General features: G+C 34.0%; 1 long non-coding RNA gene across 2 annotated transcripts in view; it reads left to right on the forward strand.

Annotated features, from left to right (window-relative positions):
* Positions 1–9,784, forward strand: part of LOC119473408 — a 17,365-nt gene extending 7,581 nt beyond the window's left edge. The window contains exons 2-4 of one of the 2 annotated variants that reach the window (XR_005202615.1): positions 2,567–2,826; positions 5,883–6,063; positions 8,305–9,784. This is a non-coding gene — a long non-coding RNA (uncharacterized LOC119473408). The remainder of the gene's footprint in view (positions 1–2,566; positions 2,827–5,882; positions 6,064–8,304) is intronic. The other variant, XR_005202616.1, reaches the window with a different exon arrangement.
* The last annotated feature ends 816 nt before the right edge of the window (positions 9,785–10,600 follow it).

Below are 10,600 nucleotides of genomic sequence, written 5' to 3' on the forward strand. Positions count from 1 at the left end.
AAAAAAAAAAAAAAAAAAAAAAAAAGAAAAGAAAAGCATAACATTAACTACAAAATGATATATCAAGAATAAACAATACTATAAATATGTATGTGTTAAAGGCATACAGAAATTAAAAAGGCAAGTCTGGATTGTGGTGACTTTCTGCAGGCAACTTATGTTGCCTTCCAGAAGAAACTTGCAAATACTTACTTTCTTGCATGTAGGTAGGAGAAAGTTTTACCTTTGAGCAGAGAGAGCTACTCTTTGCAACTTTGAATCAGAGGATTGCTAAGTAGACCAGGAACTTCTAAGGAATTTCACCAAAAACTAAAGAAAGAGGAAAGGCATGATGATTATAATAAAGTCTCAATGTGGCTGAGGAATCTTAACATGGTGAAGGGACAACACTGTCACCTGATACTTGGAAAGGACATTAATGATAGCTAGGGCTTGTTTGTTTGGGACTTCAGCTTTATGTAAAACACGGTTAAAATGGCTTTCTCTTGATGAGCATCTCAATATCTGACTTCTATTCCTTTAAATATAGCTTAACTTATTCCTTCCACCAGCATAATTTACCTCTAATTTTGGTACTATGGAATTAATTAAGGATATTGGGAAGAAACAGATGAACAGGCCATCTTGAAATTTTTCACATTCTTACACTGTACAGTAATTGAGACTAGTAGCAGAATTTACTTTAAGTGTGCTGGAAAACATACATGTCAGTAATTAGCAAGTTTAAGAGCTAAATGCACCATTAGCATGGACAGCACATTCAGTAGAGGATTCCAAACTCTCTCTAGCGTTTATCCTCCAATGCTCTAATTTGAAGCAAAAAGTGCTATAATTTTTAGTTAGTTTATACTTAAATATGATCTTTCTGGGCCCAGCCTAAAACATAAAGTGCCCTTTTCTCAAAACTAATTGGGGGATCAAATTATGCTCTCTTAAACTGAGTTTCTTACCCTCAGCTTCTGTGGTTTTCTGGTCTTTCTGGTCCTGGAGGGACTCTTACACTCTTGCCCCTCAGGTGGGCCTCGCTGACCCTGCAATCTCCTTATGCCATTCCCCAAGTCTGTGCCATTACACAAGGCAGATCCACTTTCTGAAATGCAGTATCTCTGAGAAGCTTCCTCTTTCAAAGATTTTTTAATTTTACTTCTTGCTTAAAGCATTTCACATAATAACTCCAACTGTGAGTTTATTATAGTCTTTTAAGGATTTAACCAGAATGGGGGAAAACGAGACAATTGAAGATGGTTTTAATTCTAAATTAGTATCTCAAGGCTCCTGCCACCCAGAATATTGCATAGATTAATTGCAGTAAACCAATCTGAATAAAAATTTTTATCTAGACCCCAAATTAAAAAAATCCCCAAAAAGTGGAGACAGCAAGAAAATCTCTACCATCTTTATCGAGGTAAGATAAGCAAACAAACTATTCTATTAACTCTTTTATATATCTTATACATTCTTTTTTTAACAAGAGTTTTCGTTTTGAAATTTTAAGCATAAGACAATGCACACGTCAAACAATTCAAAAGGTATTGCAGAAACCCATTCAATCGCAAGTCATCAATGTTAAGAAGGATTTTTTTGGTATATTTAATACCATGTATATATATATTATATGAAATACACATACTGTATGTTATATGTGCATATATCTTTTTTAAATTCTAAGTAGAATTCTACTATACAACATATTTTTCATCTTTGTTTTATTTTAGTGATATTTTCATATCAATACATGTAGATCTATATAATTCTTGACTTCATAAAATTGCCTCAGAGTAGTCTCTCATAGGTGTACTCTCAGGTTGTTTCTAGGTTTTTGCTATCTCAAACAGGGCTATGAATGAAAATCAGTCTTCTTTATAGCATCTTTATAAGCATGAATTCCATGCAGTTATGGCCTTGTCATTTTGTGCAATCCAGTAATAATGTGGCCATTTTCAATTTTGTGCTTCCAGATTATAATATCTGCGACTGCTTTTTAAAGGTATATATATCATGGAATGACTATGTCTAGCTAATTAACTTGTGTATTAACTACAATATCATCATTATAATAGTGAGAACACTTTACATCCACTCTCTTAACACGTCAAGAATATATAGATTGCCAACTACAGTCATGCTGTACAGTAGAGCCACAATTGTTTTATTAAACAATTTATTTCCACTAAATGAAATAATATAGGAACACAATTAAAACACAAAGAGATGTTTAAGTACTTTCATTTTCAAATAAAATGACATGTTGAATCACTAACTGAATAAAAAGCTAAGTACAACTTAAAACAACAAATACTATTCTTTCATTAAATTTTATGAGTAGTTAGTAATGCAAAGACTGCTTTAAAAGCTAGTGCATGTAGTGCTCTCTACTGGTCTTATCTTTATTACAATTACAATCAGTTTTGAATCTGCAGTTATATAGGAGCCATAATGAAAATCTTCTGTATTGCAACTAAAATCAGTGTCAAATTTGTAGTTATATGGGAACCATCATGAAAATCTTCTGTCTCTAAAGGCTAATAGTATTTTAATTTTAATTTCTTTTTGTTTTCTCTTTTAGGGGTGTGTGTGTATATATATGTGCATGCATAAGTATTCATTCTTGAACTTCTATACTGAAGTCAGTAGTGATCTTTATAAATAAGTTGCTGGCATACCTCATCACAAATAATTATGTAATAAAGAGAAAATATAAACAAGATGGATGTAGAACAATAACGAAACTGAAAACATTATGTCTTACATAAACTAATAGCAGCTACAATTTTTGCTTTTATTGTCTTGGAGAAAACAAGTGGAGGCCTCTTAGGAGCAGAATGGGTGAGTGTGTATATTTAGCAAATAATGGTGGACAGTGACCAACATCTTGCGCTCTTTCTTTCCTTTCCTCCGACATCCTTTCTGCACCATCTTCTAAACACTCCAAAAATCTTACTGGTGCTTTTTTAAAGCTTAGGAAAAAATTTTGGAGTGGTTATGAAAGACATTTGCTTCAGGAGAAAGAGAGAGAGAGAGAGACAGAGAGAGAGAGGGAGAGAGATTGATTCTTCATTTATTCTATAATTTCATGTCTAGATGATACTAAGTGCCACACACTGTGCTAAGCACTAAATAGTAAGCAGTTTTCGAAACCACCAATACCCAACTCAAGTTATCGGTATTTGTGGGAATTATTCCTTGATTAAAACAGGTATAAATGTGATTGAGGAAAGTACATCATACAATGAGAAAGCCTATAACTGGTACATAAACCACTCTGAGGGTTCAGAAAAGATATCTCCAAAGTGGTAACATTTATGATATAATGTGAAGAATGAATATTAGATGTTAACCAAGGAAAGATGAGGGTTGTAAAGAGCCTTCCAAGATCAGGTACCCTATGGGATACCTTAGGCATGAAAGCACTTGGCCCTTTAAAAAAGCAGAAAGAAAAGTCAGTGTGGCTTAAGGAAACAGAACCAGAGGGTCTGCCAAGCTAAGGTAAAAATAATAGGTCTTGAAAGCCACATGAAGGATTTTGGATTTCATCCCAAGAGAAATGGGAAGTTATGGGAGTAGTCTTAAACAGCGGAATAAGAGATTTGTATTTTCTTTATCTGAATACAATGTGGAGAGTGATCAGGGTGCAGGGAGCAGGTATTAATTAGAAGAGACCATTTAAGAGGCTATTCAGCAATACAGGTAAGAAAGTACGGTGACTTGGACTATAAAGATGGAATTGAAATTTAATGAAGTGGATGGATCCCAGGACTGTTTGAAGGCTAACACCATGGCCTTAGGTAAGATTTTTTGCAAGTGGTAAAGGAGATGATATTTTAAAAATGCCTCCTAGACTTCTGACATGAATGAATGGATAAATAGTGGTAGGAAATATTAAAGGAAATATTGGGAAGTAAAGTTAGTTTTTAACTTATGAAGTTTGACACCAAAGTTTGACACCTTTGAGATATCAAAATGGTTATGTCATAATTGATGAACTATGAGTTTGTAGCTAAGAAAAGTTCTGAACTAGAGGTATAAACTTGGAAACCATTTGAATTATAATTGAAATTACTAGAGTGCAGGAAACTGCACAAAGAAAGACCACTGAATGAAGAATGTCGTGAGAGGAAATTCTACACTTAAAGTTCATATAAGGGAAAAGGATCCAGGAAGGGAGACACAAGAGGTGGAAGGAAAACTAAGAGAGACTGATAGCATACACGCAAGGGAACAGAAAAGAAATGGGCAATGGGTCACAAGCACTGCTGAGAGAATAAAAGCCAACCTGAACAAAGATCCTGGATTTAGTGACATAAGAAGCAAGGCCTTGTACTGAGACCAAAGTACATATGAGAAGAGTAGAGAGTATTAAAATAAATACTACACACACACACATATATATATATATATATATATATATATATATATATATATTGCATAGAGTTAATAAAAATAGATAGAGGCACAGGTTTAATCAGTTTTTGAAGGATCTGCTTCACCTGAGTTGATTGATAATGCCTTGGCCATATAGATTCTTCTACTCTCAATTCTCTTAAATGCCAAAATACGAACTCTGCAAGTAGCTTTGTGAATTACTTCTTTCAATATTCCCCAAAGTAAAGCATAACACTCTATAGTTTGGCTATGGCTTAGTGGCCTCAATTTCTCTATAGAGCACTGAACTGATTTGGAGCGGATGATCTTTCCCATCATAACTGCCTGACTGAATAAACATGGATGGAGGAAACCCTCATGAGTCTGGGAAACTTCCTGGCCAGGATTTTTCAATATGGCCATCATTTTCCTAAAACAAGACACTGCTAATCCTATATATTTTTTTATGATTAATGTTTAGCATATGATGCTAGGCCTACTAAAATATTTGAAGCTGATTTTTACTTCTTTATTTCTATTTGATGTTACTTACTATGCATCCACAAATGCTAGTTCTGTCTTTGGTGCACACAGAGAGAAAACAACTCAAAGAAAAAAGACAGCCCTGATTGACCTATACATCATTGAACAAGTTGCATCATCTGAACCTGTTGCTCCAGAGTCAAGATAAAATAGGAAAACATGTTTGAGCCCTAATGTATGGTAATGAGTATCAAATTTAGCCAACAGTGGAAAATAAGACACAGAGAGATTGTATCAACTGGCCCACTATTCCTGGCTGGTGAGGAACAGGACTCAGACTGGAAGCCAAGTTTCAACCAGTCCAGTGCCCTTTATATTACACTGTGCTATTAGACTAGATGGTAAATTCCGCAAGTAGAGAGACAATGTTTTGTTTGCCACTGCATATTCATTGCTTGGTATTTAACTTATGCCTAATAAATATTTTTGAATAAAAGAATTAGAAGGCCAGTACTGTGGCTCACGCCTGTAATGCCAGCACTTGGGGTGGCTGAGGCAGGTAGATAATTTGAGCCCAGAAGTTCAAGACCAGCCTGGACAACATGGCGAAACCCCGTCTCTACAAAAAATACAAAAATTAGCTTGGCATGGTGGTGCAGCCTGTAGTCCCAGCTACTTTGGGTGGGGTCCTAAGGCAGGAGGATTGCTTAAACCCAGGAGGTCAAGACTGAAGTGAGCCATGATCACACCACTGTTCTCCAGCCTGCACAATAGAGCAAGATCCTGTCTCAATAAATAAATAAATGTAAGTAAAAGAACAAGTAAAAGAACCACACTACCTAGCAAATAATCTTCACTTAAAATACATTTTACAATGGAAAATTGTAAAATGGAAAATCAACGACAGTTATTAACTGCTCACTTTGTACAAAATGTTTTATCTACTATGTTCTTTGGAGACTTACAAGAAAAAAATAAATAAAATGTGGCCCCTGCCCTACAGGAACTTACAATTATCACAATTCTCTGCAAAGCAGGATAGGACATGGTAAGCACCACCATATATAAGACGTATGAACAAAGGATTACATGGAACATGGAAATCTTCATGAACCTGGTGGCATTTATGCTGGATCTTTTAAAACAGAAGAGTTTTTAGGTGGAGGTAGGATTGAAAAACATTTCAGTTGTACTAAACAGAATGTCTAAATGGACAGAGTCAGGAAACAATGGTATGTGTTTTATTATTGAAACAGTCTACTTGTCTGGAACATGGGATGAATAAAGCAAAGTGGCAACACGTGAAAAGTAGAAAGAAGCTGGTAAGAAGGGGAAATGACAGATACCGTAGGGAGCTCTGAGAGTTACCTTAAGGAGTTTCAAATTCATTCAGTCTAAAGCTTTTTGAGCAGGAAGGTAATAGGAGATCCTTCTTGCCATAGTGTATTAAAATTTATTGTAGAAAAATGATCATGAGTTTTCAATAGGTATAATTACAGAAAGTCAAAATTATTCACATCAACTAATGATGTTCTATGTTAATATGAAGAGAACAGATTCATTCTCAGAGCACACAGACAGGCCCTCATATCAAACTACAGCTTGACTCATTGGCCGGATGGCTCTCCATACCATTTTCTTCAGTGTTTGCTATGGCAGAAACGAAAAAACGTATTACTTTTTTGAAGGTTTATAAGTCTGACTATAGAACAATTAATGGTATACAAAGGAAAAGTATGTTGTGGCCTAAGTGTGAAATTCTGAAAACTCATGTTTTTAACGTCCCAAACTTTTCCTAAAATGTCCCTTTATAAACCCCCAAATAACTGTATTATTTTGTGAATTCCCTCTAATTGTAGTGGCTTATTTGATCCCCAGGTAGTATAAAAACAAGATAACACCTACCCATGAGTGAGAACATGCGGTGTTTGATTTTCTGCTCTTGTGACAGTTTGCTGAGAATGATAGTTTCCAGGTTCATCCATGTCCCTACAAAGGATGCAAACAACTAGGGGAGGGACAGTGGGGGGTGGGGTATTGGGGAAGGATAACATGGGGAGAAATACCAGATATAGGTGATGGGGAGGAAGGCAGCAAACCACATTGCCATGTATGTACCTATGCAACAATCTCGCATGTTCTTCACATGTACCCCAAAACCTAAAACGCAATAAAATATATATATAAACAAAAAAAAACCATGGTAACAATTAAGACTCAAGGTGGCTTAAGTATTAACAAACTTGTAAATAAAGAACAACAGTGAAATAATGAAAAAAAGTGAGCGAGATTTTGACTGAATAGGATACAAACAAAATACTGGTACTACATCAGTGATGAGAGGCTCATTCCAGGAAGCTTTGGGGGAATTATTAAGGAGATCTCTTTATTTCTAGATGAGTTCCAAAATAATGATGATATATCCATTTAGCTGAAATGTTTTGAGAACAATAAACTAGATGAGGAGAGAGAATGGCTATGGAGATATAAATGATGGTGCATATACTGAGTCATTTATGTTAGTTCTGTTATAATTATCATTAATCCCACTTTTACAATGAGAGACAAAGCCTATAGAAAATGGAAATATCATGGAACCTACAGAAATGACAGAATATTATCACATGGGAGGAATTGTTTCCCCCTTACCTCAGGCCTTTATGTGGATAACATTGCTCTGTAGATTTTTAGCATCATAATGTTTTCATACATAATGACTGGCATTTTGATTCCGACAACTGGACATATAAGACAAAGATGTGTGTAAGACAAATTTTAAACATATACATGGGATTTATCTACAATTATCATGTGGGATGTACGCATATGATATAATTCTTGAAACAGAGTAGCTACATTTGATGTCAGTGGAGGTTTCACTTAATAAATGAGATAAAATATTGAGGGAATAAGAAAGACGGTAAATGAGCAGGTTAACAATTTTGTGTTATGTGCAGCTCATAATTGTAACTTTGTGATGAGCTCCCACTGTGTCAATGGGAGGTGGGTGGAGGTTAGTGCCAGGTTAATTGTTGTAATCAACATCTATCAGGAGAAAAAGTGGAGATAAAATTGCAGCATTTATGTTTTTGACTTTCAATTTTCCTTCATCTCTATACTTGTTAGATTTTCTTCCCTTATTATTATTTATATCCCATGTCTGATTTTTTTTCTTCCCCTGTCTCTTTGGTTTACTGAAGAAAATACTTCATAAAATCTATTTTAAAGGCATTTTAAAAAATAAAAAAAATGTCATTCATCTATTCATTTTCAATGTAGAGTTGAAAATATAGTTCCATTGAAAACATTACCAAGTAATCTGATTGAAAAATAGATTTTGTAAGGAAAGAGGTATTTTACCAGATATCTCTGTGGCATGCTTGGGATTGTAGTACACCAACAATGCTAAGCCTGCAGGTAATTTTAATTATCATCTGACAGGTCATTTTTCTTTTTTAGTAATCTTCTAGCCGTTTGGGATTCACTCCTCTCAATGACTATAGATGTTTCTTCCGTGTAATGAAAGAACTTGAGACTTCAAATGTGCAGCTTCAAGAACTGGGCTTTCCAGTTCTCTATGAATCTTCATCTTTGCAATGTGATTTAGAGTTGAGTTATAGTATAATCACATGTCAAGGGTACTACCATCCAACATTTCATCAAATCCAGGTTGAAGTTATCTTTAAATTTGAGGCTTCAAATTACTATGCTATTTTTTTACTTCTTTCTTGATTCAGAAAGTTAATGTTTATGTAAATTAAATAACACCTGCATTTTACTACTGGTCTAATTTTACTTCTCACCTACTTATTCTTTTCTTTATGCTCACCTTCAAATTTTCCACATCTATGTTTGCTTTTATTTTCATCCCTTTTATGAATGTTAATATTGCTTTTCCAAATTTTTACTTTCCAAGACATTTCATTGCTAAATTTGGAAAGAATTTACACAAATCCCAAGGGAATTAATAGCAAAAAGAAAAATGAAACAAACTTCTGTGAACTGTAAATTTTCATGTTTATTAAATGCAAAAAATCATTTTTTAAAGAGAAATAAACAAAACTGCTTTTGCTTTGTGCCTTCGCCTTCTGAGGAGAGCTCTGGAAAAAAATGTCCATCAGATTACATATTTTATTGAATATTTTAGTGAAATCAACATTCAAATTAAGTTAGTAAGCTTTTGGTATCATGTATGTGTTTAAAATTGCTGTTAAATGCTTATATCACAATTTAAGTTTTTTGGGGAAAAAGTCTATTTTGATAAAATAATTATTTAAAATATTGGCTTAATTTTTATAAGTGTGAGTACACTGTATGGCAGAGATGGATATACAATTATATTTGTTCACAGGCTTATTGGTGATTTTGAGAAATTTTTATTTTATCTCTATGGAAACCATGAGTCATTCATTCATTTTCCTAGATATACAAAATCCAAATTCATTTTAAAATTTAAAATTAATTAAAATATATTAGAATATCTTTCTGCAACTTGGTAACATCATTATCTCCATCAAATGAGATCTTCTCAGATGGGAATTACCTTATTGCATTGAGGGAATTATAAAGGTGTTATTTTCAGAATGAGATCGATATCTCTTGAGCTTCTGTATCTTCTTGGTCTGAAGTCCCTACATTTTAAAGAATTCATTTAGTAATATTCTGGTGTTGCTCATGATTTAGAAGTTTTCAGTTGGATACAATAACAATCGGTTATCAAACTACTGTCTAATTCTATTTGTATCTTTGGAACATTTAGATGTTAAAAATTCACGAATACTTTTAAAGAAGATTTAAAATGTTAGAGTATAAAAATAGAATATAGACAACTGCAATTGATCCCTCAGCTTGACAACAGATGAAAATTTTTAGAGCTAAACACATTATTTCTATTATCTAGCCATAAAAGGAAAGTATCATGATGACGAGTGCATTTATCAATTTAAACTAGATTCTCATAGTCTTCACCTTGTACCAGAGTTTTATCTGAGTTCTAAAATATAAAAATCAAGACATGCTTCTATCCATGTTAAATTTTTAAGCAATTTTAAGCAAAAGATGCAGTTCCATTGATTAATACATGGCACGTTTCTATGAGCTAAATAAATGCTGAGAAGTGTGGAAGCACCATACTCATTTAAAGGGCATAAGCTGCACATGGATAAGGCCACGTTTGGGTTCTGTTTTGTCCACAAATCTGACATAGTGGTGAATGAATAATGAATAAATGGAAAGAAGTTAAGGGAGAGAGGAAAGGGACAAATGGATGAATAATACAAATAAATTTCTGTTTATCTTATATCTTAAATTTTGTATACTAACTGCAATACAGTAAGCAGACTAGCGTTGCCTAAAAAAGCCTGAGCTCAAATGCATTCCTAAGTTATCTGTAATTAGCATATCCAAGCACCTTGTTGGGGATGACTGACTTCTACTTACACTGCCTTTGCTTTACAGGCTGTCTGGTATTTTGTAAATTACAGTTAGATTACTTCTAAAGGGTTAAACACTCAAGTTATCTACTTAGGCAAAAAATGCCCTTGAACTCCCTTATACTACCTACAAAACTTGATTTTGGAAGTCTATACTTTTACATCATAATTTTTGAACGCATTAAAGTTTGAGGAGTACTGTGCTAAACTTAAGACAAAACAAAGTCAAAACTCTGGGTAGTGAGTGAGTGACCTATTGCTCAGTGACAGTATAGTTTAGAGGTTAAGAGTCCCTGCTTTGAAATCAGTGTGCTGACTCTCAA

This window comes from Cebus imitator, unplaced genomic scaffold, assembly GCF_001604975.1.
Source record: "Cebus imitator isolate Cc_AM_T3 unplaced genomic scaffold, Cebus_imitator-1.0 Scaffold156, whole genome shotgun sequence".
In the NCBI taxonomy this organism is placed as follows: Eukaryota; Metazoa; Chordata; class Mammalia; order Primates; family Cebidae; genus Cebus; species Cebus imitator.